Genomic DNA, 27,608 nt, shown 5'->3' with positions numbered 1-27,608 from the left:
TGCTCACGAATAACTCTATTTTCCAGAGAAAGGAAGCAGAATCCACTCAGATTTTTCTGTAGGTTAGAACTTGTCCTTCTAAAAGTAGCTCAATGCAGCACTTTCCCTGAGATGTCTATAATAAAACCACAGCTGTGCACAATACACCAAATGTGGTCACAACACACTTTGATACAAGCTTTGCTTCACAAATCTATTTAACAAAAAATTAAACAGGCATTCAGGCAATTAATCTGAGTTATTCCACTTTTCATCTGTGTTGAGTGGCAGCCAGATGAGCAACCTCTGTCACTTGGTGTTGGATCAAAAATGGTTTACACTTACTGACTCTTATTCCTCGAAGCCCAGATATATTACAAATGTAAGAACATTGACTAAAGGAATAATTTGTAGAAACAGAAATACGTCCTGCATGTGGTAGTTTGTGAAAAAACAATTTAATATGATATCATCAGACTGGGATAAATTAAGGAGCTTTTGTCAAAGGGTTTACTCAACCCCACAGTCACACAGTAATTAAATAAAGAGTATGTTTCCTACACTGGTAGATCTGACAATGTTTTTTTTTGCTGTTGGCTACTGAAGCTGAATCCACCAAGGTGGATATTAGTGAGCTGGTAAATACAGAATGTTTATTTCAGCAGTCTGACTTGTTTGGCACCGTCTCAAAACCGGTAGGATCCAACTGGGAAAAAAAAATCCAAGAAGTTCTGGAACCTTGAATTGTAATTTTTGAATATCATTTTCATTGTATCTGAAAACTACAGAGTGCATTATAGTAAAAATGCAGAGCACACTGAGCAACCAAGTATTTGGTATGGTTGTTGGACCAAATTAGTCATTCTGAGGATGGATGTTATAGTTGAAAAGCCAAAATTAGTGTTGTTTCTTAGACAAACTCTAATCATCTGTTATCTGACCATTTGGAAATCCCAAAGATTCTGCATCTGGCTCACACTTCCAAGAATCCCTAATCTCTGTTTTCACCCAGCCCATACCAACAGATTCCCAGTGCTAAAGCTCACTTGAGACCCAGTGTCCAGATACCAGTTCTCCGGGAAGTTTATTATAATATTATGTTAAATCCAAAAGTTGGGGCATGAAGGAATAACATCCAATAATCCTGTAAAATTTGCCTATCTAGCACCAATAAAGTTCCGAGTCTGCCAGAGTTTCACTGAAATTGCAAATTCTCCATTTAGTCTCTACAAGTTGCTTGATGTGATTCTTAATTGCAGTGGAGTATTAAAAAACTCTAATTACCACTGAAAATTACCGTTTCTAGGAAGAAAGCTCCAAACAGTCAAGATGTTTTCACTCTAAATGACTGAATGGAACTTATGGATTTTGAATACAAGAAAGCAGGAACAGAATGAAAGGCCACTCAGCAGCTCTACCATTCCAAGTTCAAAGCAAATTTATCAAAGTGAATATATGCCACCATATACAACCCTGAGTTTTCTTGCGGGCATATTCAGTAAATCCAAGAACCATAATAGAATCAATGATAGACTGCACCCAGCAGGATGGACAAACAGCACACAAGAAATAGAAATAGAAATAAAACTAAATAAATAAGCAACAAATTTCGAGAACATATGATGAAGAGTCCCTAAGTTGGGAACAGTTTAGTGATGGGGTAAATGAAATTGAATGAAGTTATCCGCACTGGTTCAAAAGCCTGATGCTTGAGGGTTATTAACTGTTCCTGGTTTTGATAGTATGCGCCTTCTTCTCATTGGCAGCAACAAGAAACTATAACATCGGAGGTGGGAGTCCCTGATGACGGATGCTGCTTTCCTGCAACAAAGATCCATGTAGGTGTGCTCAATAGAGAGGAGGGCTTTACCCGTTATGGACTGGGTTGTGCCCACAACTTTTTATAGGATTTTCCATTCAAGTGCATTGGTGTTTCCATACCAGGCTGTGAACACAACCAGTCAAAAAACTCTCCAACACACATCTATAGAAGTTTGTCAAAGATGTCATGCCAAATCTTTGCGAAATTCTAAGGAAGTAAAGGCGCTGCCATGCTTTCTTGGTAATTGCACTTACGTAATGGACCCAGGACAGGTCCTCTGAAATGATAACAGTGAGGAAGTTAAAGTTGCTCACCCACTCAACCTTTGATCCCCTTTTCAGAAGTCAATAATCAGTTCTTTAGTCTTGCTGACATTGAGTGAGAGGCTGTTGTTGTGGCATCACTCAGCCAGATTTTCAACCCCTCTCCTATATGCTGATTCATTATTGCCGTTGTTTCGGCCAACAACAGTTGTGTCATCAGCAATTTTGAATATGGCATTGGAGCTTTGCTTAGCCACATAGTCATAGGTATAAAGGGTATAGGTATAGGTACAACTTTGTGGTGCACCTGTGCTGATGGAAATTGTGGAGGAGATGTTATTGCCAATCCAAACTAACTAGGGTCTGCAAGTGAGGAAATTGAGAATCCAATTGCACAAAGAGGCTTGAAGTTTATTGATTAGTTTTGAGGGGACAATGGTATTGAATGCTGAGCTGTAGTCATAGAAACATAGAAAGCCTAAAGCACAATACAGGCCCCTCGGCCCACAAAGCTGTGCCGAACATGTCCTTACCTTCGAAATTATCTAGGGTTACCCATAGCCCTCTATTTTTCGAAGCTTCAGGCACCTATCCAGAAGTCTCCCGAAAGACCCTATCGTATCTGCCTCCACCACCATCGCCGGCAGTCCTTTCCACGCATTTACCACTCTCTGCATAAAAAACCTACCCCTGACATCTCCTCTGTACCTACTTCCAAGCACCTTAAAACTGTGCTCTCTTATGCTAGCCATTTCAGCCCTGGGAAAAAGCCTCTGACTATCCACACGATCAATACCTCTTATCATCTTATACACCTCTATCAGGTCACCTCTCATCCTCCGTCACTCCAAGGAGAAAAGGCCAAGTTCACTCAACCTATTCTCATAAGGCATGTTCCCCAATCCTGGCAACATCCTTGTAAATTTCCTCTGCACTCTTTCTATGGTTTCCACATCCTTCCTGAAGTGAGGTGACCAGAACTGAGCACAGTACTCCAAGTGGGGTTTGAACAGGGTCCTATATAGCTGCAACATTACCTCTCAGCTCCTAAGCTCAATCCCACGGCTGATGACAGCAAGTGCACCTTATGCTTTCTTAATCACAGAGTCAATCTGCACAGCAGCTTTGAGTGTCCTATGGACTCGGATCCCAAGATCTCTCTGATCCTTCACACTGCTAGAAGTCTTACCATTAGTCGATAAAGAATACCACGATGTATGCATCTTTGCCATCTAGATGTTCCAGGGTTGAGAGAAGAGCCAATGCAATGCCACCTGCTGTGATCTGTTGAGCCTATAGGTAAACTGGAGCTGATCCAAATCGCTTCTCAGATAGGAGTTGAAGAGTTTCATCACCAATCTTTCAAAACACTTCATCACAGTCATCACAAATACTACTGGACGAATACCACCATGGCAGATCCAAGCTGGCCTCAACTTCACTTTTATGCCAGTTTACCGTAACCCTCAGTTTGTCACTCTTAATATCTGGCTCCACTTTAAATATATCAATTGATTGGTTTCCACCCACACAAGTAGAGAATTGCAGAGATTCCCTACCCTCAGAGAAATTTCTAGGCACTTTGTTTTTAAATAACTACCACCTTACTTTATCCTTTTGTTCATGACTTTCCCACTGCAGAAAGTATCCCAACATTTACCCTGTTCAGGCCCCTATAGGATCCTATAAGTCTGAAAAAGGTCATCCCTCATTCTGTTAAACTCCAAGGAATTCAAAGCCAGATTGGACAGTTTCCCTTCACATGGCAACCCTCTCATCCCAGGAAAAAGCCCAGTGAATTTTTCATTGGACTGGTACTTATGCTACAATACCGATCAAGACACGGAATAAGACGGTGCTAGCGAATGACAATTCCTCAGACAGTATCTTCCAGATAGACAATTATTTCACTTTTTCTAAGTCTTCTACTTATTCTTTCGATCTTAACTGTGTTTCCAAAACTGTTGGAGCTTGTGACTTATAGTTCGAAATTTAATTGTGCAATTTAGTGCTCTGCTGCCCCAGGAAAATTCCAGGAGAGAAGCACAGCATGAGCTGCCTTGCGGAGAAGCTCAGTGATGGGGTGAGGGCCACGATCCACTCCATTTGCTGCCGATTAAAGCATTGAGACAGATTGAAACATTGAGGCGAATACAGAGTGTCAAGCAGTTGCTCTGTGCGGGAAGCCATGCCCATGAGTCGAATGGCCACCCCGTGCAGGAAGCCACAGCAATATGTTTGTGCAGTCACTCTCCTCGATGCTAATGGAGGATGTTATCAAAATTCTAATATTTATGTGATTATTTGTGCGGATTGTAGATCATAGTAGTTTCCTTCAGTTTTCTATATTTTCTTTCTAGTTGCCGATTTGCTTCTTGTGGGTTGGTGTTTGAAGTCCTCATTGCTATTTTCCAGGTGGGCAATATGTTAATTGTTTATGGGAGGGAGGGGTTAGGGTTTAAAGTTTGAGAGTTTTTGGGTCCTTTTCTTTTTTATGCTATCCGGGGAAAACACATCTCAGAGTTGTATTCTGCACACATACTTTGATAATAAAAGGAACCTTTGATACCCTACTTTTGGTAAGTGTACCAAATTGGTGTGCAGTACTCCAGAAGATCTCATCAACATCCATAACAACTTTGTTATTCTTAACTACTACCCTTAAACAATGGAAAATTACCCAGGATTATTTAACAGGTAGTGGTACTTAGCTTGTTTCTTCACCAACTCCTGTGAACTTTCTGTGATTCATTCACTAAGACATCTAGATCTTCTTGAACTTCACTTATTTGTACCCTCCCTCCATTTAGATAATAATCCACCTTTTGATTCTCCTTAAGTGCTTGAGTGCACACTTTCCCACATTAAACTTATTAGCCAGCTTTTCACCTAATCACCCAATCTACTTGCTTGCAATCTGATTGCAGAATTCCCACTACTGCCTGTAAGGAATTTTTATGTTCTCCCCGTGAATGCATGGGTTTCCTCAAGATGCTCCGGTTTCATCCCACTGTCCAAAGATGTACCAGTTGGTAGGTTATTTGGTCATTGTAAATTGCCCCATAATTAGGATAGGATTAAATCGGAGGACTGCTGGGCAGCATGGTTCGAAGAACCGTAAGGGCCTATTCCGAACTTGCATCTTAATTGGGCATTTTTGCATCATCATCAAAAATGGAAACCGTTCCGTCCTCCAGATCACTAGCAGAATATTCCAATTGGTAGGTTATCATTGTTGTGCTCCATTCTGGAAGGAGACACTTCTGTTCCACATTATCCTACAATCTCCAAGTCTCACGGGATCGCCACAAACTCCAATTTGTTTATGGACAAATGAGGAACCAGTGCTGAATACAGGACATCGACTTGACTAAACAAGCACTATGCTAGAGGAACATCGAGGAAACTGTAACCAGAACATAATTTGTTTGCATCTCAAAACTGAACAAAAAGAGCAATCGATTGGAAAATGAGAAAATCTGGAAATCAGAGCAACACACACAAAAAGCTGGAGGAATTCTGCAGGCCTGGCAGCGTCAGTCGACATTTCCGGCCGAGACCCTTCGGCAGGAAAGGAGAAAAAATGCTGAGTAGTAGATTTTAAAACTGGGGGGAGGGGAGAGAGAATTGGAGATGAAAGTACTTGACTGGAAAATGGCCAGTTTTAATGAGATGATTAGATACTATCCTGGAAAGCTGTCAAAGATTATTTAACAAGTAGTGTTTAAATAGTGTGCAGAGGAGAGTTATGCAAACATGATGCAATAATGCTGCAAGGGAAAATAAACTAGCTTACTTGTACAGCAATTTTGTTCAAACAAACCAGGAGGAAGAGAGAGGAACTGGATGAGAACTAACAATACAAAGCAAAATCAAACACGTTTACTTATATCTTATAATTTATCACAAAGAAGGCCATTCAGCTCATTAGATCTATACAGACTGCCAACAGAGGATTCCCATTAGTGCCATTAACCCCTCCATGTAGCTCTACAATTTATTCTCTATCACACATGCCCATCAAGAGGGACAGTAACTACAACAGCAATTAACCTGCCACCTCTCCCAATTTAATCATTCCCATTCTATCACGTCAAAAAAACACCAGAAACCCAGGATATTTGCCCATATGACCACAAGGCATAGAAGCAGAATTAGGCCATTTGGCCCATTGAGACTGCTGTAGCATTCAATCATGGCTGATCCTTTTTTCCCTTCCTCAGCTCCACTCCTCGTAACCTTTGATGCTGTGTGTCCAATCGAGAACTGATCAAACTCTGCTGTAAATACACCCAAAGACCTGGCATCCACAGCTATCTGTGGTAATAAATTCCAGAAAATCGCCAGCCTGTGGCTACAGAAATCTCTCCACATCCCTGTTTTAAATGGACGCCCCTCTATTGCGAGGCTGTGCCCTCTTGTCCTAGACTCCCCAACCATGGGAAACATCCTTTCCAAATCTACAATGTCGAGTCCTTTTAACATTTGAAAGACTTCAATGAGATTCCACCCCCCCGCCCCCTGCCGCGTCCTTATAAATTTCAGTGAGTACAGACTCAGAACTATCAAATGTTCCTCGTATGATAACCTTTCATTCCAGGAACCATTCTTGTGAACCTCCTCTGGACCCTCTAGAATGCCAGCACATCTTTTCTTAGAAAAGGAACCCAAAACTTTCTTCAGTATTCACTAAGGAGAAGGATATTGAATTGTGTAAGGTAAGGGGAAAAAAGTAGGGTAGTTATGCAAACTATCATGATTAAAGAAGAAGTACTAGCACTTTTAAGGAATATAAAAGTGGATAAGTCTCCGGGTCCGGACAGGATATTCCTTAGGACCTTGAAGGAAGTTAGTGTGGAAATAGCAGAGGCTCTGACAGAAATATATCAAATGTCATTAGAAACGGGGATGGTGCCGGAGGATCGGTGTATTGCTCCATTGTGGTTCCATTGTTTAAAAAGGGTTCTAAGAGTAAACGTAGCAATTATCGGCCTGTAAATTTGACGTCAGTGGTGGGTAAATTAATGGAAAGTATTCTTAGAGATGGCAAATATAATTATCTGGATAGACAGGGTCTGATTAGGAACAGTCAACATGGATTTGTACATGGAAGGTCATGTTGGTCAAATCATATTGAATTTTTTGAAGAGGTTACTAGGAAAATTGACGAGGGTAAAGCAGTGGATGTTGTCTATGTGGACTTCGGTAAGGCCTTTGACAAGGTTCCACACGGAAGGTTAGTTAGGAAGGTTCAATCGTTAGATATTAATATTGTAGTAAAATGGATTCAACAGTGGATAGATGGGAGATGCCAGAGAATAGTGGTGGATAACTGTTTGTCAGGTTGGAGGCCGGTGACTAGCGGTGTGTCTCAGAAATCTGTACTGGGTCCAATGTTGTTTGTCATATATATTAATGATCTGGATGATGGGGTGGTAAATTAGATTAGTAAGCATGCCGATGATACTAAGATAGGTGGAGTTGTGGATAATGAAGTAGGTTTTCAAAGCTTGCAGAGAGATTTACACCAGTTAGAAGAATGGGCTGAAAGATGGCAGGTGGAGTTTAATGCTGATAAATGTGAGGTGCTACATTTTGGTAGGACTAATCAAAATAGGACATACATGGTAAATGGTAGAGCATTGAAGAATGCTGTGGAACAGAGGGATCTAGGAATAATGGTGCATAGTTCCCTAAAGGTGGAATCTCATGTGGATAGGGTGGTGAAGAAAGCTTTTGGTATGCTGGCCTTTATAAATCACAGCACTGAGTATAGGAGTTAGATATTTTTTTAGATTATGAAGACACGCAGTCCTCTTTTATTGTCATTTAGTAATGCATGCATTGAGAACTGATACAATATTTCCTCCGGTGTGATATCACAAAACACACAACAGACCAAGACTGAAAAAACTGACAGAACCACATAATTATAACATATAGTTACAACGGTGCAACAATACCATAACTTGGTGAAGAAGTCCATGAGCACAGTAAAAAGTTCAAAGTCTCTCAAATGTCCCACAACTCACGCAGACGGGAGAAAGAAGAAAACTCTCCCTGCCATGCCCGACCACAATCCGTCTCGAGTCATCCGAAAACTTCGAGCCTCCAAATCAGCTCTCCGACACCGAGTACTGAGCGCCCTCTCTGTCCGAACAATTCGACCTCAATCTCGGTTGCCAACAGCAGGCAAAGCCGGGAATTTTGAGGCCTTCCCTCTGGAAGATTCCCAACTGCGCAGTAACGACAGCAGCGAACGAGCATTTCAGAAATTTCTCCAGATGTTCCTCTGTGCTTTCACGTCCGTCTCCATCAAATCAGAATTGTCCACGGCCCCTATTTAACGGATATGATATCATTTTTCACCGGAGGGCTGCGCACGCATGGCACACTGCACTCTCTCCTCCCGCTGATCCCGCAGTTGGGATGTAATGTTAAAATTGTACAAGGCATTGGTGAGGCCAAATTTGAAGTATTGTGTACAGCTCTGGTCACCGAATTATAAGAAAGATGTCAACAAAACAGGGAGAATACAGAGGAGATCTACTAGAATGTTAACTGGGTTTCAGCACCTAAGTTACAGAGAAAGGTTGAATAAGTTAGGACTTTATTCTTTGGAGCGTAGAAGGTTGAGGGGGGACATGATAGAGGTATTCAATATAATGAGGGGGATAGATAGAGTTGACGTGGATAGGCTTTTTCCATTGAGAGTAGGAGAGATTCAAACGAGACGTTATGAGTTGAGAGTTAAGGGGCAAAAGTTTAGGTGTAACACGAGGGGAAACTTCTTTACTCAGAGAGTGGTAGCTGTGTGGAACGAGCTTCCAGCAGAAGTGGTACAGGCAGGTTCGACTTTATCATTTAAAAAAAAATTGGGTAGGTATGTGGACAGGAAAGGAATGGAGGGTTATGGGCTGAGTGCAGGTAGATGGGACAAGGTGAGAGTAAGCATTCGGCACGGACTAGAAGGGCCAAGATGGCCTGCTTCCCAGCTGTAATTATTATATGGTTATATAGTTATATAAAACTGTTCACAATACTTAAGGTGAGACCTCACCAGTGCCTTATAAAGCCTCAGCATCACATCTCTGCTCTTGCATTCTAGACCTCTTGAAATGAATGATAACATTGCATTTGCCTTCTGCACCACTGATTCTACCTGCAAGTTAAACTTTAGGGTGTACTGCATAAGGACTTCCAAGTTCCTTTGCATCTCAGATTTCTGGATTTTCTCCCCGTTTAAAAAATAATCTGGACATTTATTTTGAATACAAAAGTGCATGACCATGCATTTTCCAACATTGTATTTCATTTGTCACTCTCTTGCCCAGTCTCCTAATCCATAAGAGTCCTTCCGCAACCTACCTGCTTCCTCAACACTACTGCCCCCTCTATCAATCTCTGTATCATCTGCAAACTTGGCAAAAAAGTCATCTGTTCCATCACCTAAATCATTGATATACACCATAAAAGTAAATGCCCAACACTGACCCCTGTGGAACACCACTGGCAGCCAACCAAACGAGGATCTTTTTACTCCCACTCGCTGCCTCCTACCAGTCAGATACTGCTGTAACCATGGTAGTAAGTTTCCTCTAGTACCACGGGCTCTTAACTAGGTAAGCAGTCTCATGTGTGGCACCTTGTCAAAGGCCTTCTGAAAGTCCAAATATACAACATCCACTGCATCCCCTTTATCTATCCTACTTGTAATCTCCTCAAAGAATTCCAACAGGTTCATCAGGAAAGATTTTCCTTTGAGGGAACCATCCTGACTTTGTACCTTCTTCTGTATCTCCAAGTATTCCATAACCTCTTCCTTAACAATTAACTCCAACATCTTCCCAACCACTGAGGTCAGGCTAACTGGTCTATAGTTACCTTTCTGTGCCTTCCTCCTTTCTTAAACATAGAAAACCTACAGCACAATATAGGCCCTTCGGCCCACAAAGCTGTGCCAAACATGTCCTTACCTTAGAACAACCTAGACTTACCCATAACCCTCTATTTTTTTAAGCTCCATGTACCTATGCAGCAGTCTCTTAAAAGACCCTGTCATTTTGCCTCCACCACCGCAGCCATCAGCCCATTCCATGCACTCACCACTGTCTGTGTGAAAATACTTACCCCTGACATCTCCTCTGTACCTATTTCCAAGCACCTTAAAACTATGCCCTCTTGTGCTAGCAAATTCAGCCCTGGGAAAAACCCTCTGACTATCCACATGATCAATACCTCTTATTATCTTGTACAACTCTATCAGGTCACCTCTCATCCTCTGTCTCTCCAAGGAGAAAAGGCCAAGTTCACTCCACCTATTCTCATACGGCGTGCTCCCCAATCCAGACAACATCCTTGTAAATCTCCTATGCAACCTTTCTATGGTTTCCATGTCCTTCCTGTAGTGAGGCAACCAGAACTGAGTACAGTACTCCAAGTGGGGTCTGACCAGGGTCCTATATAGCTGCAACATTACCTCTCAGCAACTAAACTCAACCCCATGATTGATGAAGGCCAATACACCATATGCCTTCTTAACCACAGAGTCAACCTGCACAGCAGCCTTGAGTGTCCTATGGACTGACCCCAAGATCCCTCTGATCCTCCACACTGCCAAGAATCTTACCATTAATACTATATTCTGCCATCATATTTGACCTACCAAAATGAAACACCTCACACTCATCTGGGTTGAACTCCATCTGCCACTTCTCAGCCCAGTTTTACATCCTATCAATGTCTCACTGTAACCTCTGACAGCCCTCCACACTATCCACAACACCTCCAACCTTTGTGTTATCAGCAAATTTACTAACCCATCCCTCCACTTCCTCATCCAGGTCATTTATAAAAATCACGAAGAGTAAAGATCCCAGAACAGGTCCCTGAGGCACACCACTGGTCACCGGTCTCCATGCAGAATATGACCCGTCTACAACCACTCTTTGCCTTCTGTGGGAAAGCCAGTCCTGCATCCACAAAACAATGTCCCCTTGGATCCAATGCCTCCTTACTTTCTCACTAAGCCTTGCATGGGGTACTGATCAAATGCCTTGCTGAAATCCATGTACACTACATCTACTGCTCTACCTTTATCAATGTGTTAAGTCACATCCTCAAAATATTCAATCAGGCTCGTAAGGCACAACCTGCCTTTGACAAAGCCATACTGACTATTCTTAATCATATTATGCCTCTCCAAATGTTCATAAATCCTGCCTTTTAGGATCTTCTCCATCAGCTTACCAACCACTGAAGTAAGACTCACTGGTCTATAATTTACTGGCCCATCCCTACTCCCCTTCTTGAATAAGGGAACAACATCCACAACCTTCCAATCCTCCGGAACCTCTCCTACACTCATTGACAATGCAAAGATCATCGCCAGAGGCTCAGCAATCTCCTCCTTCACTTCCCAAAGTAGCCTGGGGTACAGCCCATCCGGTCCCGGTGACTTATCCAACTTGATGCTTTCCAAATGCTCCAGCACATCCTTTTCCTTAATATCTACATGCTCAAGCTTTTCCGTCCTCTGCAAGTCATCCTTACAATCATCAAGATCCTTTTCCATATTGAATATTGAAGCAAAGTACTCATTAAGCACCTTGCCATTTCCTCCGGTTCCATACACACTTTTCCACTGTCGCACTTGATTGGTCCTATTCTCTCACGTCTTATCCTCTTGCTCTTCACATACTTGGAGAACGCCTTGGGGTTTTCCTTAATACTGTCCGCCAAGGCCTTCTCATGGCCCCTTCTGGCTCTCCTAATTTCATTCTTAAGCTCCTTCCTGCTAGTCTTATAATCTTCTAGATCTCTATCATTACCTAATTTTTTGAACCTTTTATAAGCTCTTCTTTTCTTCTTTACTAGATTTACAACAGCCTTTGTACACAACAGTTCCTGTACACTACCATCCTTTCCCTGTCTCATCGGAACGTAACTATGCAGAAATCCACACAAGTATCCCCTGAACATTTGGCACATTTCTTCCGTACGTTTCCCTGAGAACATCTGGTTCCAATTTATGCTTCCAATTTCCTGCCTGACAGCCTCATACCCTTACTCCAATTAAAGGTTTCCCTAATTTGTCCATTCCTATCCCACTCCAATGCTATGTTAAAGGAGATAGAATTGTGATCACTATCTCCAAAAATGCTCTCTCACTGAGAGACTTGACACCTGACCAGGTTCATTTCCTAATACCAGATCAAGCACAGCCTCTCCTCTTGTAGGCTTATCTACATATTGTGTCAAGAAACCTTCCTGAACACACCTAACAAACTCCACCCCTTCTAAACCCATCACGCTAGGGAAATGCCAATCAATATACGGGAAATTAAAATCTTCCACCACATCAACCCTGCTATTATTACTCCTTTCCAGAATTTGTCTCCCTATCTGCTCCTCGATGTCCCTGTTACTATTGGGTGGTCTATAAAAAACACCCAGTAGAGTTATTGACCCCTTCCTATTCGTAACTTCTACCCACAGAGACTCCATAGACAACCCCTCCATGACTTCCTCCTTTTCTGCAGCCCTGACACTATCTCTGATCAACAGTGTCACGCCCCCACCTGTTTTGCCTCCCTCCTTGTCCTTTCTGAAACATCTAAAGCCTGGCACTTGAAGGAGCCATTCCTGTCCCTGCACCATCTAAGTGTCTATAATGACCACAACATCATAGCTCCAAATGCCAATCCATACCTTAACTCATCGCCTTATTCATAATACTCCTCGCATTAAAATAGACACACCTCAAACCATCGGTCTGAGTGCATCCCTTCTCTATCACCTGCCTATCCTCACTTTTGCACTGTTTCCAAACTTCCTCTATTTGTGAGCCAACCTCCCTTTCCTCCGTCACTTCAGTTCGGTTCCCACCCCCCAGCAATTCTTAGTTAAACTCTCCCCAATAGCTTTGCAAACCTCCCTGCCAAGATATTGGTCCCCCTCAAATTGAAGTCCAACCCGTCCTTTTTGTACAGGTCACACCTGCCCCAGAAGAGGTCCCAATGACCCAGAAATCTGAATTCCCCCAGCCACACATTTATCCTCCACCTCAATCTATTCCTACACTCACTGTCACCTGGCACAGGCAGTAATCCCGAGATCACTACTTTTGCAGTCCTGTTTCTCAACTTCCTTCCTAACTCCCTGTAGTCTGCTTTCAGGACTTCCTCCTTTCTCCTACCTACGTTGTTGATACCAATATGTACCACGACCTCTGGTTGTTCTCCCTCCCACTTCAAGATATCATGGACGCGATCAGAAACATCCCAGACCCTGGCACCTGGGAGGCAAACTACCATCCGTATTTCTTTCCTGCGTCCACAGAATCTCCTGTCTGACCCCCGAACTATAGTCTCCTATGACTGCTGCCATCCTCTTCCTTTCCCTACCCTTCTGAGCCACAGGACCAGACTCTGTGCCAGAGGTGCGCCCAGGAAGGCCGTCTCCTCCAGCAGCACTCAAACATGAGTATATAACCATATAACCATACAACCATATAACAATTACAGCACGGAAACGGGCCATCTCGGACCTTCTAGTTTGTGCCGAACGCTTACTCTCACCTAGTTCCACCGACCTGCACTCAGCCTATAACCCTCCATTCCTTTCCTGTCCATATAGCTATCCAATTTAACTTTAAATGATAACATTGAACCTGCCTCAACCACTTCTGCTGGAAGCTCGTTCCACACAGCTACCACTCTCTGAGTAAAGAAGTTCCCCCTGCCGTTACCCCTAAACTTTTGCCCTTCAACTCTCAACTCATGTCCTTGTTTGAATCTCCCCTACTCTCAATGGAAAAAGCCTATCCATGTCAACTCTATCTATCCCCCTCATAATTTTAAATACCTCTATCAAGTCCCCCCTCAACCTTCTACGCTCCAAAGAATAAAGACCCAACTTGTTCAATATTTCTCTGTAACGTAGGTGATGAAACCCAGGTAACATTTTAGTAAACCTCCTCTGTACTCTCTCTATTTTGTTGACATCTTTCCTATAATTCGGTGACCAGAACTGTACACAATACTCCAAATTTGGCCTTACCAATGCCTTGTACAATTTTAACATTACATCCCAACTCCTATACTCAGTACTGTGATTTATAAAGGCCAGCATACCAAAAGCTTTCTTCACCACCCTATCCACATGAGATTCCACTTTCAGGGAACTATGCACCATTATTCCTAAATCCCTCTGTTCTGCTGCATTCTTCAATGCCCTACCATTTACCATGTATGTCCTATTTTGATTAGTCCTACCAAAATGCAGCATCTCACATTTATCAGCTTTAAACTCCATCTGCCATCTTTTAGCCCACTCTTCTAACTGGCCTAAATCTCTCTGCAAGCTTTGAAAACCTACTTCATTATCCACACTCCACCTATCTTAGTATCATCTGCATACTTACTAATCCAATTTACCACCTGATCATCCAGATCATTATATATATATATATATATATATATATATAAAACAAACAACATTGGACCCAGTACAGATCTCTGAGGCACACCACTAGTCACCGGCCTCCAATCTGACAAACAGCTTTCCACCACCACTCTCCAGCATCTTCCATCCAGCCACTGCTGATTCCATTTTACTACTGCAATATTAATACCTAACGATTGAACCTTCCTAACTAACCTTCCATATGGAACCCTGTCAAAGGCCTTACTGAAGTCCATATAGACAACATCCACTGCTTTACCCTTGTCAACTTTCCTAGTAACCTCTTCGAAAAATTTAATAAGATTTGTCAAACATGACCCTCCACACACAAATCCATGTTGACTGTTCCTAATCAGACCTTGTCTATCCAGATAATTATATATACCACCTCTTAGAATACTTTCCATCAATTTACCCAGCACTGACATCAAACTCACAGGCCGATAATTGCTAGGTTTACTCTTAGAACCCCTTTTAAACAATGGAACAACATAAGCAATACACCAATCCTCCGGCACCATCCCCGTTTCTAATGACATTTGAAATATTCCTGTCAGTGCCCCTGCTATTTCCACACTAACTTCCCTCAAGGTCCTAGGGAATATCCTGTCCAGACCCGGAGACTTATCCACTTTTATATTCCTTAAAAGCACCAGTAATTCCTCTTTTTTAATCATCGTAGTTTCCATAACTCCCTACCTGTTTCCCTGACCTTACACAATTCAATATCCTTCTTCTTAGTGAATACCGAAGAAAAGAAATTGTTCAAGATCTTCCCCCCATCTTTTTTGGCTCCACACATAGCCGTCCACTCTGATTCTCTATTATTGTTAAGGGGGACAGCCACCAGGGTACTCTCTAGCACCTGCTTCTTTCCCTTCCCTCTGATTGTTACCTACTTATCTGTCTCCCCAGGCCCCGGAGTGACTACCTGCCTATAGCTCCTCTCTGTCATGTCCTCACCCTCCCTGACCAGTGGAGCGAAGTGACATTTGCAATTTTCCAGTCCTCTGGCACCATGCTACAGTCCAATGATTTTTGAAAGATCACTACTAATGCCTCCACAATCTCTTCCGCTATCTCTTTCAGAATGCTGGGGTGCAGTTCATCTGGCCCAGGTGACTTATGTACTTTTAGGTCTTTCAGCTTTTCAAGTACCTTCTCCCTTGAAATGGTAACTGCAGTCACTTCTCTTCCCTCACACCCTTCAACATCTGGCACACTGTTAGTGTCTTCCACTGTGAGAACTGATGCAAAATACTCACTTAGTTCATCCGCCATCTCCTTGGCCTCCCTGCTATTATTTCTCCAGCCTCATTTTCTAGCGAATCTATATCCACTCTTTTATTTTTTTAGGTAATTGAAAAACCTTTTACTATCCACTTTGATATTATTTGCAAGCTTGCTTTATTATTTCATCTTTTCTCTCCTAATGATTACTTTAGTTGCTCTCTGTAGGGTTTAAAAGCCTCCCAATCCTTTACCATCCTGCTGATTTTTGCTTTGTTGTATGTCCTCTCTTTTGTTTTTAAATTAGCTTGTGGCGCCCCACTTTCTACGCAGGTGAACCGGCTCACAAAATGGCGTGCGCATTGATGGAGAGGCCAGCCCCAAGATGGTGCTGGGCCTTCTTCTTCACCAACAAGGGGAGAAAGGCGGGAACAGAACTGCATAATAGCCAGTGCCGCGAAGTTTGAATAAAGTAGTCTCGAGTGCAACTTACAGACTGCATATCGTTATTTCTAGCTCTGTGTGTAGCACATTGCTACTTTGGTGACCCCAACGGTCCAAACAGGATTTGGACCAAAGATGATCAACTGTTCATCTGTTCACACAGTTTTGCTAAAACTGCCAACTTTCTGGACACTGCGATCACATGGGTGGTTTGACCAAGCAGAAGCCCAGTTCCAGATTCGGCAGATATCTTCGGATCCCACACGTTACTATTACATGGGGAGCTCCCTTGACCAGGAGACAGCCACCCAGGTTGAGGATTTCATACAGTCACCCCCGGAAGGAGGCAAATATGCAGCATTCAAAGCGCTGCCCACAGGGACCTTTGGCCGCTCACGATGTGAGCGAGGTGCCCGCTTGCTGCACCTGGACGGTTTGGGAGACAGGCCGCCGTCAGTATTAATGAGCGAGATGCTGGCCCTGGCTGAAGGACACAAGCCCTGTCTCATGTTTGAGCAGGTGTTCCTAGAGCAACAGCCTGAGGACATACATCTGCTGCTGGCCGACGCAGATTTCAGTGACTCCCGGAAGGTGGCGGCCTGGGCAGACGTGCTGTGGAAGGCCAAGAGGGAGAGCAGGGTGTCTGCCAGACAGATTACCAAGCCACGCACCTAACAGCAGGCCAGACCAGGCCCGGCACTGGAGCGCACACAACCCAGAGGCAGGAGTGAAGAGGCCAATGAACAGTGGTGTTTCTACCACCAGCGGTGGGGCACAGAAGCCCGCCGTTGTCGCCCGCCCTGCAAGTTCCCAAGCGTCTGGGGGACAGTGACCACCGCTCCCTGGCCTTTATAATTATCATGGAAAAGGATAGAATCAAAGAGGACAGGAAAATTTTTAATTGGGGAAAGGCAAATTATGAGGCTATAAGGCTAGAACTTGCGGGTGTGAATTGGGATGATGTTTTTCCAGGGAAATGTACTATGGACATGTGGTCGGTGTTTAGAGATCTCTTGCGGGATGTAAGGGATAAATTTGTCTCGGTGAAGAAGATAAAGAATGGTAGAGTGAAGGAACCATGGGTGACAAGTGAGGTGGAAAATCTAGTCAGGTGGAAGAAGGCAGCATACATGAGGTTTAGGAAGCAAGGATCAGATGGGTCTATTGAGGAATATAGGGAAGCAAGAAAGGAGCTTAAGAAGGGGCTGAGAAGAGCAAGAAGGGGGCATGAGAAGGCCTTGGCGAGTGGGGTAAAGGAAAACCCCAAGGCATTCTTCAATTATGTGAAGAAAAAAAGGATGACAGGAGTGAAGGTAGGACCGATTAGAGATAAAGGTGGGAAGATGTGCCTAGAGGCTGTGGAAGTGAGTGAGGTCCTCAATGAATACTTCTCTTCCGTATTCACCAATGAGAGGGAACTTGATGATGGTGAGGACAATATGAGTGAGGTTGATGTTCTGGAGCATGTTGATATTAAGGGAGAGGAGGTGTTGAAGGTGTTGGAGTTGTTAAAATACATTAGGGTGGATAAGTCCCCGGGGCCTGACAGAATATTCCCCAGGCTGCTCCACGAGGCAAGAGAAGAGATTGCTGAGCCTCTGGCTAGGATTATTATGTCCTCGTTGTCCACGGAAATGGTACCAGAGGATTGGAGGGAGGCGAATGTTGTTCCCTTGTTCAAAAAAGGTAGTAGGGATAGTCTGGGTAATTATAGACCAGTGAGCTCTACGTCTGTGGTGGGAAAGCTGTTGGAAAAGATTCTTAGAGATAGGATCTATAGGCATTTAGAGAATCATGGTCTGATCAGGGACAGTCAGCATGGCTTTGTGAAGGGCAGATCGTGTCTAACAAGCCTGATAGAGTTCTTTGAGAGGGTGATCAGGCATATAGATGAGGGTAGTGCAGTGGATGTGATCTATATGGATTTTAGTAAGGCATTTGACAAGGTTCCACACGGTAGGCTTATTCAGAAGGTTAGAAGGCATGGGATCCAGGGAAGTTTGGCCAGGTGGATTCAGAATTGGCTTGCCTGCAGAAGGCAGAGGGTGGTGGTGGAGGGAGTACATTCAGATTGGAGGATTGTGACTAGTGGTGTCCTACAAGGATCTGTTCTGGGACCTCTACTTTTCGTGATTTTTATTAACGACCTGGATGTAGGGGTAGAAGGGTGGGTTGGCAAGTTTGCAGATGACACAAAGGTTGGTGGTGTTGTAGATAGTGTAGAGGATTGTCAAAGATTGCAGAGAGACATTGATAGGATGCAGAAGTGGGCTGAGAAGTGGCAGATGGAGTTCAACCCGGAGAAGTGTGAGGTGGTACACTTTGGAAGGACAAACTCCAAGGCAGAGTACAAAGTAAATGACAGGATACTTGGTAGTGTGGAGGAGCAGAGGGATCTCGGGGTACATGTCCATAGATCCCTGAAAGTTGCCTCACAAGTGGATAGGGTAGTTAAGAAAGCTTATGGGGTGTTAGCTTTCATCAGTCGAGGGATAGAGTTTAAGAGTTGCGATGTAATGATGCAGCTCTATAAAACTCTGGTTAGGCCACACTTGGAGTACTGTGTCCAGTTCTGGTCACCTCACTATAGGAAGGATGTGGAAGCATTGGAAAGGGTACAGAGGAGATTTACCAGGATGCTGCCTGGTTTAGAAAGCATGCATTATGATCAGAGATTAAGGGAGCTAGGGCTTTACTCTTTGGAGAGAAGGAGGATGAGAGGAGATATGATAAAAGTGTACAAGATAATAAGAGGAATAGATAGAGTGGATAGCCAGCGCCTCTTCCCCAGGGCACCACTGCTCAATACAAGAGGACATGGCTTTAAGGTAAGTGGTGGGAAGTTCAAGGGGGATATTAGAGGAAGGTTTTTTACTCAGAGAGTGGTTGGTGCGTGGAATGCACTGCCTGAGTCAGTGGTGGAGGCAGATACACTAGTGAAGTTTAAGAGACTACTAGACGGGTATATGGAGGAATCTAAGGTGGGGGCTTATATGGGAGGCAGGGTTTGAGGGTCAGCACAACATTGTGGGCCGAAGGGCCTGTACTGTGCTGTACTATTCTATGTTCTATGTTCCCGGAAAATGCCAGGGCCAGCCGTCGCTAATGGCTACAGCGGCTGGCCACCAGGACAGCCTCTTGTAAATCTGGAACAAACAGTCAGGACGCCGCTTCTTGGTCGACACCAGAGCGGAAATCAGCGTCTTACTCCCGACGGAGTACGACACCTGCAACAGGGAGCCAGGACCCACCCTGAGGGCCACAAATGGCAGCACAATACGGACCTACGGCACCTGTACAGTGCAGCTGTAGTTCACGTGGGACTTCAGACTGGCCGCCGTGACCCAACCACTCCTGGGGGCAGACTTCTTGCGAGCTCACAGCCTGCTGGTCAACTTGCAAGGGAAAAGACTGGTCCATGCCAAGACTTTCAGACGCTCTCCCCGGGTGAAGCCAAGTTGCCGGCCCCACAACTGGACTCCATCACGTGTCTGGCAACCAATTCATCAGAATCCTGGCAGACTTTCCATCGGTTCTGGCACCGCAGTTCACGGCAGCCATGCCCAGACACGGAGTACGACATCACGTTCCGAACCAAGGACCACCCTTCCACACCCACGCACGAAGGCTCCCCCCGGACAAGCTCCGCCTGGCGAAGGAGGAGTTCAAGAGGATGGAGGAATTGGGGATCGTACGGCAGTCCGACAGCCCATGGGCCTCCCCCTTGCACATGGTGCCCAAAGCAGCCAGGGGCTGGAGACCATGCGGCGACTACCGCAGACTGAACGTGGCTACAACTCTAGACTGCTACCCCGTGCCGCACGTACAGGACTTTGCAGCAAACCTGCACGGGGCAAGCATCCTTTCCAAAGTAGACTTCGTCCGGGGATACCATCAAATCCTTGTACACCCTGAAGACATCCCCAAGACAGCACTCATCACCCCGTTCAGCCTGTTTGAATTCCTCCGAATGTCGTTCAGCTTGAAGAATGTCGCACAGACGTTCCAGCGGCTAATGGATGCAGTGGGACGCAACCTCGACTTTGCGTTCATCTATCTGGACGACATTCTCATAGCCAGCAGCAGTCGTCAGGAGCATCTGTCCCACCTCCGCCAGCTCTACTCCTGCCTGAGTGATTTCGGCCTCACGATCAACCCGGCCAAATACCAGTTCGGATTCGACACCATCGACTTCCTGGGCCACAGGATTACCAAAGATGGGGCAACACCTCTGCCCGCCAAGGTAGACACGATCCGTCACTTCACCCGGCCCAACACAGTCAAAGGCCTGCAGGAGTTCGTTGATATGGTGAACTTCCACCACCACTTCCTCCCCTCAGCAGCCCGTATCATGCACCTTTTGTTCACCCTGATGTCAGGTAAAGGCAAGGACATTACTTGGGACGAAGAGGCCGCGGCCGCTTTCGTTAAAGCCAAGGAAGCCTTGGCAGATGCCGCAATGCTGGTACACCCCAGAACAAATGCTCCAACTGCCCTCACGGTGGACGCATCCAACACAGCAGTCAGTGGGGTGCTGGAGCAACTCATCGAGGGGTGCTGGCAACACCTGGCGTTCTTCAGCAGGCACCTATGGCCACCCGTACTCAAGTACAGTGCCTTCGACCGGGAGCTGCTGGCACTATATCTGGCAATCCGGCATTTCAAGTACTTCTTAGAAGGCAGGCCATTCACCGTGTTCACGGACCACAAACCGTTGACCTTCGCGTTCACGAAGGTGTCCGATCCCTGGTCGGCCCACCAGCAGCGACATCTGTCCTACATCTCCGAGTACACGACGGACATTCAGCATGTCTCAGGAAAGGACAACATTATGGCGGACACACGCTCCAGACCAGCTATCCAGGCCCTGTCCCAGGGGATGGACTATGCAGCACTGGCAGAGGCGCCGCAGGCGGATGACGAGATGCCCAGCTACAGAACCGTAGTCTCGGGTTTGCAGCTGTAAGACTTCCTCGTAGGCCCAGGTGAGAGGACCCTCCTGTGTGACGTGGCTACCGGTCAACCTCGCCCCATCATCCCGGCAGCCTGGCGGTGGCCAGTTTTCAACTCCATACACGGCTTGGCGCACCCATCTATCAGGACAACCGTCTGGATGGTCTCCAGCAAGTTCGTGTGGCACGGACTTCGCAAACAGGTCAGTGAATGGGCCAAAACGCGCACGCAGTGCCAAACAGCCAAGGAGCATTGGCACACCAAAGCCCCGCCGCAGCAGTTCGAACCCACCCACCGGGGGTTCGACCACATTCATGTGGATATCGTGGGGCCCCTGCCAGTGTTGCAAGGAGCGCGGTACCTCCTAACTATGGTAGACTGGTTCACGAGATGGCCAGAGGTGGTCCCGCTCACCGACACCACCGCCCATTCCTGCGCCCGAGTTCTGATTGCAACCTGGGTAGCATGCTTCGGGATACCGGCCCACATTACCTCCGACAGAAGCGTCCAGTTCACCTCCAGCCTGTGGTCACCTGTGGCCAGCCTGTTGGGAACACAATTACACCAGACAACTGCCTACCACCCACAATTGAACGGACTAGTGGAACGCTTCCACCATCACTTGAAATCGGCTCTCATGGCCCGGCTGGAGGGGCCTAACTGGGTGGACGAGCTTCCCTGGGTCCTGCTTGGAATCCGCACAGCACCCAAAGAGGATCCGCACACTTCGTCGGCCGAGCTGGTGTATGGCGCACCCCTGGTCGCCCCAGGAGAGTTCATACCAGCCTCAAGGGAGCAAGAAGAACACGCAGCAGTCCTGGACAGACTACGCGAAAGGCTCAGCAACCTGGCCCCCATACCGACTTCACAGCACGGACAGATCCCGACCTGCGTACCCAAAGACCTGCAGAACTGTAAGTTTGTATTTGTACGAAGGGGCGCACACTGGGCACCACTACAGCCGCCATACGAGGGGCCGTTCAAGGTGATCAGGAACAACAGGTCCATGTACGTTCTGGACATTGGGGGAAAAGGGGAGGTTTTCCCGGTAGACAGACTCAAACCGGCCCATGTGGACTTGGCACAGCCGGTCGAGGTTCAGGCACCGTGGCGCAGAGGCAGACCGCCCAAACAGAGACTGATCCAGACTGTGGACATTGGGGGGGGGGTGTATCGCCGGTTCTTGGGGGGGGGGGGGGTTTATGTGGTGACCCACTTTCTGTGCAGGCGAACCAGCTCACAAAATGGCACGTGCGTCGGCAGAGAGGCCAGCCCCAAAATGGTGCTGGGCTTTCTTCTTCACCAGCAAGGGGAGAAAGCCCGCGCGCAGGAAGAGACTTTTGTAATGCACCTCTGATGTCATTTCCACCCAGAGAGGGCAGGAACGGAACTGCGCAAAAGCCAGCGCCGGGTAGTTTGAATAAACTAGTCTCGAGTGCAACTTACAGACTGCGTGTCGTTATTTCTAGCTCTGTGTGTAGCACATCGCTACAAGTTTTGACTTCCCTTGTCTACCACAGTTGTACTATTTTGCCATTTGAGTATTTCTTTGTTTTTGGAATACATCTATCCTACACCTTACTCATTTTTCCCAGAAACTCACACCATTCCTGCTCTTCTGTCATCTCTACCAGCATTTCCTTCAAATTTACTTCGGCCAACTCCTCCCTCATACCACTGTATTTTCCTTTACTCCACTGAAATACTGCTCCATTAGATTTTACTTTCTCCCTATCAAAATTCAAGTTGAACTCAATTATATTGTGATCATTGCCTCTTAAGGGTTCTTTTACCTTAAGCTCCCTAATCACATCTGGTTCATTACATAGCACACAATCCAGTATAGCTGATCCCCTTGTCAGTTCAATGTCAAACTGCTCTAAAAAGCCATCTCATTAGGCATTCAACAAACTCACTTTGAGATCCACTTCCAACCCGATTTTCCTAATTGACCTGAATGCTGAAATCTCCCATGACTATCACAACATTGCCCTTTTGACACGTCTTTTGTGTTTCCTGTTGTAATCTGTGGTCCACATCCCAGTTATTGCTTAGAGACCTGTATATAACTGCCACCAGGATCCTTTTGCTCTTGCAGTTCTTAACTCGACCCACAAGGATTCAACACCTTCCGATCCTATGTCATATATTTCTAATGACTTGATGCTAATTCTTTACCAGCAGAGCCACACCTCCCCCTCTGCTGACCTTCCTATAACCTTGGATATTCAGCTCCCAACTGGAACCATCCTTCAGCCACGATTCAGTGATGTCCACAATATCGTACGTGACAATCTGTAGTAGTGCAACAGGATCATCGACCTTATGTTTTATACTCTGTGTATTGAGATAGAACACTTGAGTACTGTATTTTCTTCCCTTTTTGGTTCTGCATCCATAAGGCTCTGATGCTTACCCCACTGGCTGCAATTATGTCCTATCATCTGCTTGTCCTTCCTGACAGTCTGACTGCACGCTATCTTTGCTTTTTTTTTTAAAACCATTAGTCCTATCCTAAGTCCCTTCACTCCAGTACCTACCCCTCCAGCCAAAGCATGACACTCCTACTCACACCATTGGCCTACACCCAACACTGGCCATTTCACCCTTCTGGACTTTTAAACAAGCATCGCCGACCTGCAAGAAACCTCTTCGTTATAACCTAAATTGAAACCTACATAATTCAAAACATTACTCTTGCCATGCTCAATCTTTTGATTCATGAGGCCTGAGGTCTTAACAACATCTCTCTCCACAACCTGTCCACTATCTGCTCTGGCACTCTGGTTCACATCTTTGCCCCTCTAGTTTAAACACCCCTCTCCCTGTGCTAGGTCATTAGTCTCCCTCCAATTTAGGTGCAAGCTATCTCTTCTTTACATGGCCCACCTTCTTCGGAAGAGAGCACAACGATCCAAAAATCTGAAGCCTACAGCCAAGTGTTAAACTGTATGGCCTTCCTAGTTCTGGCCTCATTAGCACGTGGCATGTGTAGCAATATTGAGATCACAACCCTGGAGGTTCTGCTCTTCAAGTTAGCACCGAATGCCAAGACCTGACTTTGCAGAACCTCACCACTCTTCCTACCCATGTCATTGGTACATGACATCAGGCTGCCCACCCATTTAAGAATACTGAGGACTCAATCCAAGATGTCCTAGGCCCTGGCACCCTCAGATGCTGAGGAAAGATCCGAGAGCTTTACCCAAGATTATGAGAGGCAAAGATAGAGGGAACAGAGAATATGTTTCCCAGGGTTGAAATGCATAAAGTGCATCTGGCTGCAGCTCCTTGAAGAGCATGTTAGGGATCTGGAGCAGCAGCTGGATATCTTCGGCTTGGACGGGAGAGTGAGGAGATAATCAGTGAGAGTTACAGGGAAGTAGTCGCCCCTCAGTTGGAGGAGGGGGGTAGCGTGACTGACAGGAAAAGGAATGGGAAGGTGGATAGACAGATAGTGCACAGCAACTCTGTGGCCAATCCTCTAAATAATAAGCATACCGTTTTGAATATTGTTGTGGGGATGACCTCCCAGTGGAATGCCACAGAGACAGAGCATAGGTTTGTGGTGCTGAAGGGAAAGAGGGAGAAGAGGGGAACGGTAGTGATTGCGGACTCAGTAGTCTGCGGAACAGACAAGAGATTCTGTGGACGTAAATGTAACACCCAGATGGCATGTTGCCTTCCAGGTGCCAGAGTCAAGAGGTCTCAATTGCTTCCACAAAATCAAAAAGGGTAGCAAATACAGTACTCAAAGTGTTACATCCCAATGTACTGAGTATAAGAATCCTTTTTTGGTTCACTGCCAGTGACTAGTGGTGTTCCACAGGAATTGGTTTTGGGACCACCTCTTTTTATGCTGTATATCAATGATTTAGATGATGGAATAGATGGTTTTGTTGCCAAATTTGCAGATGATATGAAGATTGGTGATGTCAAGGAAATAGGTCGGCTGCAGAAGGACCTAGACAGATTCGGAGAATGGGCAAGGAAGTGGCAAATGAAATACAATGTTGGAAAATGCATGGTCATGCACTTTGGCAGTAGAAATAAATGTGTAGATTATTTTTTAAACGGAGAGAAAATCCAAAATTCTGAGATGCAAAGGGACTTAGGAGACCTTGTGCAGAACATCCTGAAGGTTAAATTGCAGGCAGAGTCAACGGTGAGGAAGGCAAATGCAATATTAGCATTCATTTCAAGAGGTCCAGAATACAAGAGCAGGAATGTGATGCTGAGGTACTGGCGAGGCCTCAATTTTCGAGTATTGTGAACAGTTTTGGGCTCTTTATCTAAGAAAAGACGTGCTGGCATTGGAGAGGGTTCAGTGGAGGTTCACAAGAATGATTCTGGGAATTAAAGGGTTATCATATGAGGAACATTTGATGGCTTCAAGCCTGTACTCACTGGAATTTAGAAGGATTGGAGGGGGGGAGGTTCTCATTGAAATCTTACGAATGCTGAAAGGCATAGACAGAGTAGATGTGGAAAGACTTGCTGATCCTCACACTCCAGAGCAGTGTTCTCATTTTTTTGGTGCTTGGATCATATTGAAGACACCAATGACCAGTTGTGACACTGCAAACAGTTTTAGTAGAAAACATACAAGTAACGTGGCCCTCAAATAAATTAGTTACTGGTATGGACAGCAGTGATGGCATTTACTACCATTACAAATAAGTGAGCTTGAAAATTTTATATGTTTATGGAGAGTCACACATTGCAGACTTGAGTTATTCCAGCAATGATTGCTCTGGAGAGTTCTGAAGCTGGCCTTGTGCAAGATGAACGTCAATGAGCTCTGGCTGAAACTGCGTTCTACTTTTTTAACATGGAATTACAAATTGAGATAGTTACAGGAAACCAGATAGTTTCAACCAGAAAGAAGGCTTGCATACAAGAACATATACTGTAACCCTAACTGGCTGAAATGCCTCTCATGTAAACCAACTGAATTCCATAGGTGAACACAAGAATTATTTGAAGTGCTGAACTGGATTCATACTGTAAGCTAGGAGTGGATACATTTACATTCAAGACTATCAAAAATACAGACAAGTCATTTTATTAAACTGCAGGAGAAATCCATCAGAAGAAATGTAGAAGGGGTAGCAATTTCTGTGCCTTGCTGGAACTAGCCTGCCTGCAGTATATCAGCAGCCATTTCAGGGCAAGTCTTGTATTCTCAGCTGCAATCCATTTTTCCATTCTCACGGTTCACTCTTGGGACATGGGCCAAAGACTGAGAATTACTGGTCTGATGTAGAGTTTGAACGAGGTACGCAGCACACAGGAGACAAAGCTTATGGAGTAGTAGTCCATAGCAGCCCACAGTACAACACTCAGTTCTGAGTCATGAGTAGCAGAATACACTAGGAAGCAGGACCCAAACATTGAAGGGCCATTTTAATGTCCACGTGGCTTTGCTGGTGGATGGACCTATGGCAGAAATATATAAATGCTGTAACTTAGTGAAAAGTGCTGTGCTCTGCTGATACTGTATTGAGGTGTTACTCTTGAATTTAAAGCTTCTACACTGAGACAGGTCAAGGAGGAAGTGCCATGGCCACTGGGAATTTTTCAAAGTGTTTTCTGGAAAACATGGAGTTGCATCTGAGGAGGAAATACTTTTTAAGAAAAGTACTAAATCATGAGGGGCAAAGATAGGGTTGAGAATCAAGAACTAGAAGGCATAGATTTAAGCTAAGAAGGAATTATTCAATAAAAACTGGAGGAGCAACTTTTTTCCGTTATGGAATGATCTACCAGAGGAAAGGCAGGTATAATTACAACTTTTATAAGAAACTTGAACAGGTCGATGGATAGGAAAGACTCCGAAGCATACCTGTCAAACCCAAGTAAATGGGAGTAGCTCGGACAGGAATCATGGTCGGGATGCACCACTTGGGCCAAGTGGCTTATTTCTCTGTGGTACCATTCTATAAGTCTACCTGGAAGTTGACCGCGCTGAAGGCAGGGTGATGTTTTCAGGTGAGGGCTCTGGATGGCTCAATCAAACAGATGTTTGATCTCTATCTAATCTCCGTTTCCCCACCAATTACATGCATAATGTTTGTTTTACAATAGCCGGATATATGATTTTCATAAAGCTCTGGTGCGTCGGAATTCCAAACACAATGGTTTATTAGATTGAAGAATGCAGATAATTACTGTTTTCACAACCAGTGAAGTGCACCGATTTAATGATAGGTTTGGAGATGTTCAAGTAGTTCTATCTTTTCACTTCTTTGGCAGTATCTTTGCACCACTTATATCAAAGAAAAGTGAATATTCTGCTCCCCCTTCCATTCTGTCTGTAGTGAGAGAATCACAGAGTCTAATATTATAAATTCAACACAAAGCTCAAGGAAGAGATTCTGGATTTGGAGTTAGTGCAACATTCTTGCATTACAATGATCTATATAATTGTACTATACATTCCATGCACTGTC

At 45.0% G+C, this 27,608-nt stretch overlaps 1 protein-coding gene across 3 annotated transcripts in view; it reads right to left on the bottom strand.

Annotated features, from left to right (window-relative positions):
- Nucleotides 1-27,608, bottom strand: part of ephb1 (EPH receptor B1) — a 774,921-nt gene that overhangs the window by 620,578 nt on the left and 126,735 nt on the right. The gene's annotated exons all lie outside the window — the stretch shown is intronic.

This window comes from Mobula birostris, chromosome 4 (assembly GCF_030028105.1).
Source record: "Mobula birostris isolate sMobBir1 chromosome 4, sMobBir1.hap1, whole genome shotgun sequence".
Classification (NCBI taxonomy): Eukaryota; Metazoa; Chordata; class Chondrichthyes; order Myliobatiformes; family Myliobatidae; genus Mobula; species Mobula birostris.
This window is presented reverse-complemented; position numbering and strand designations above follow the sequence as displayed.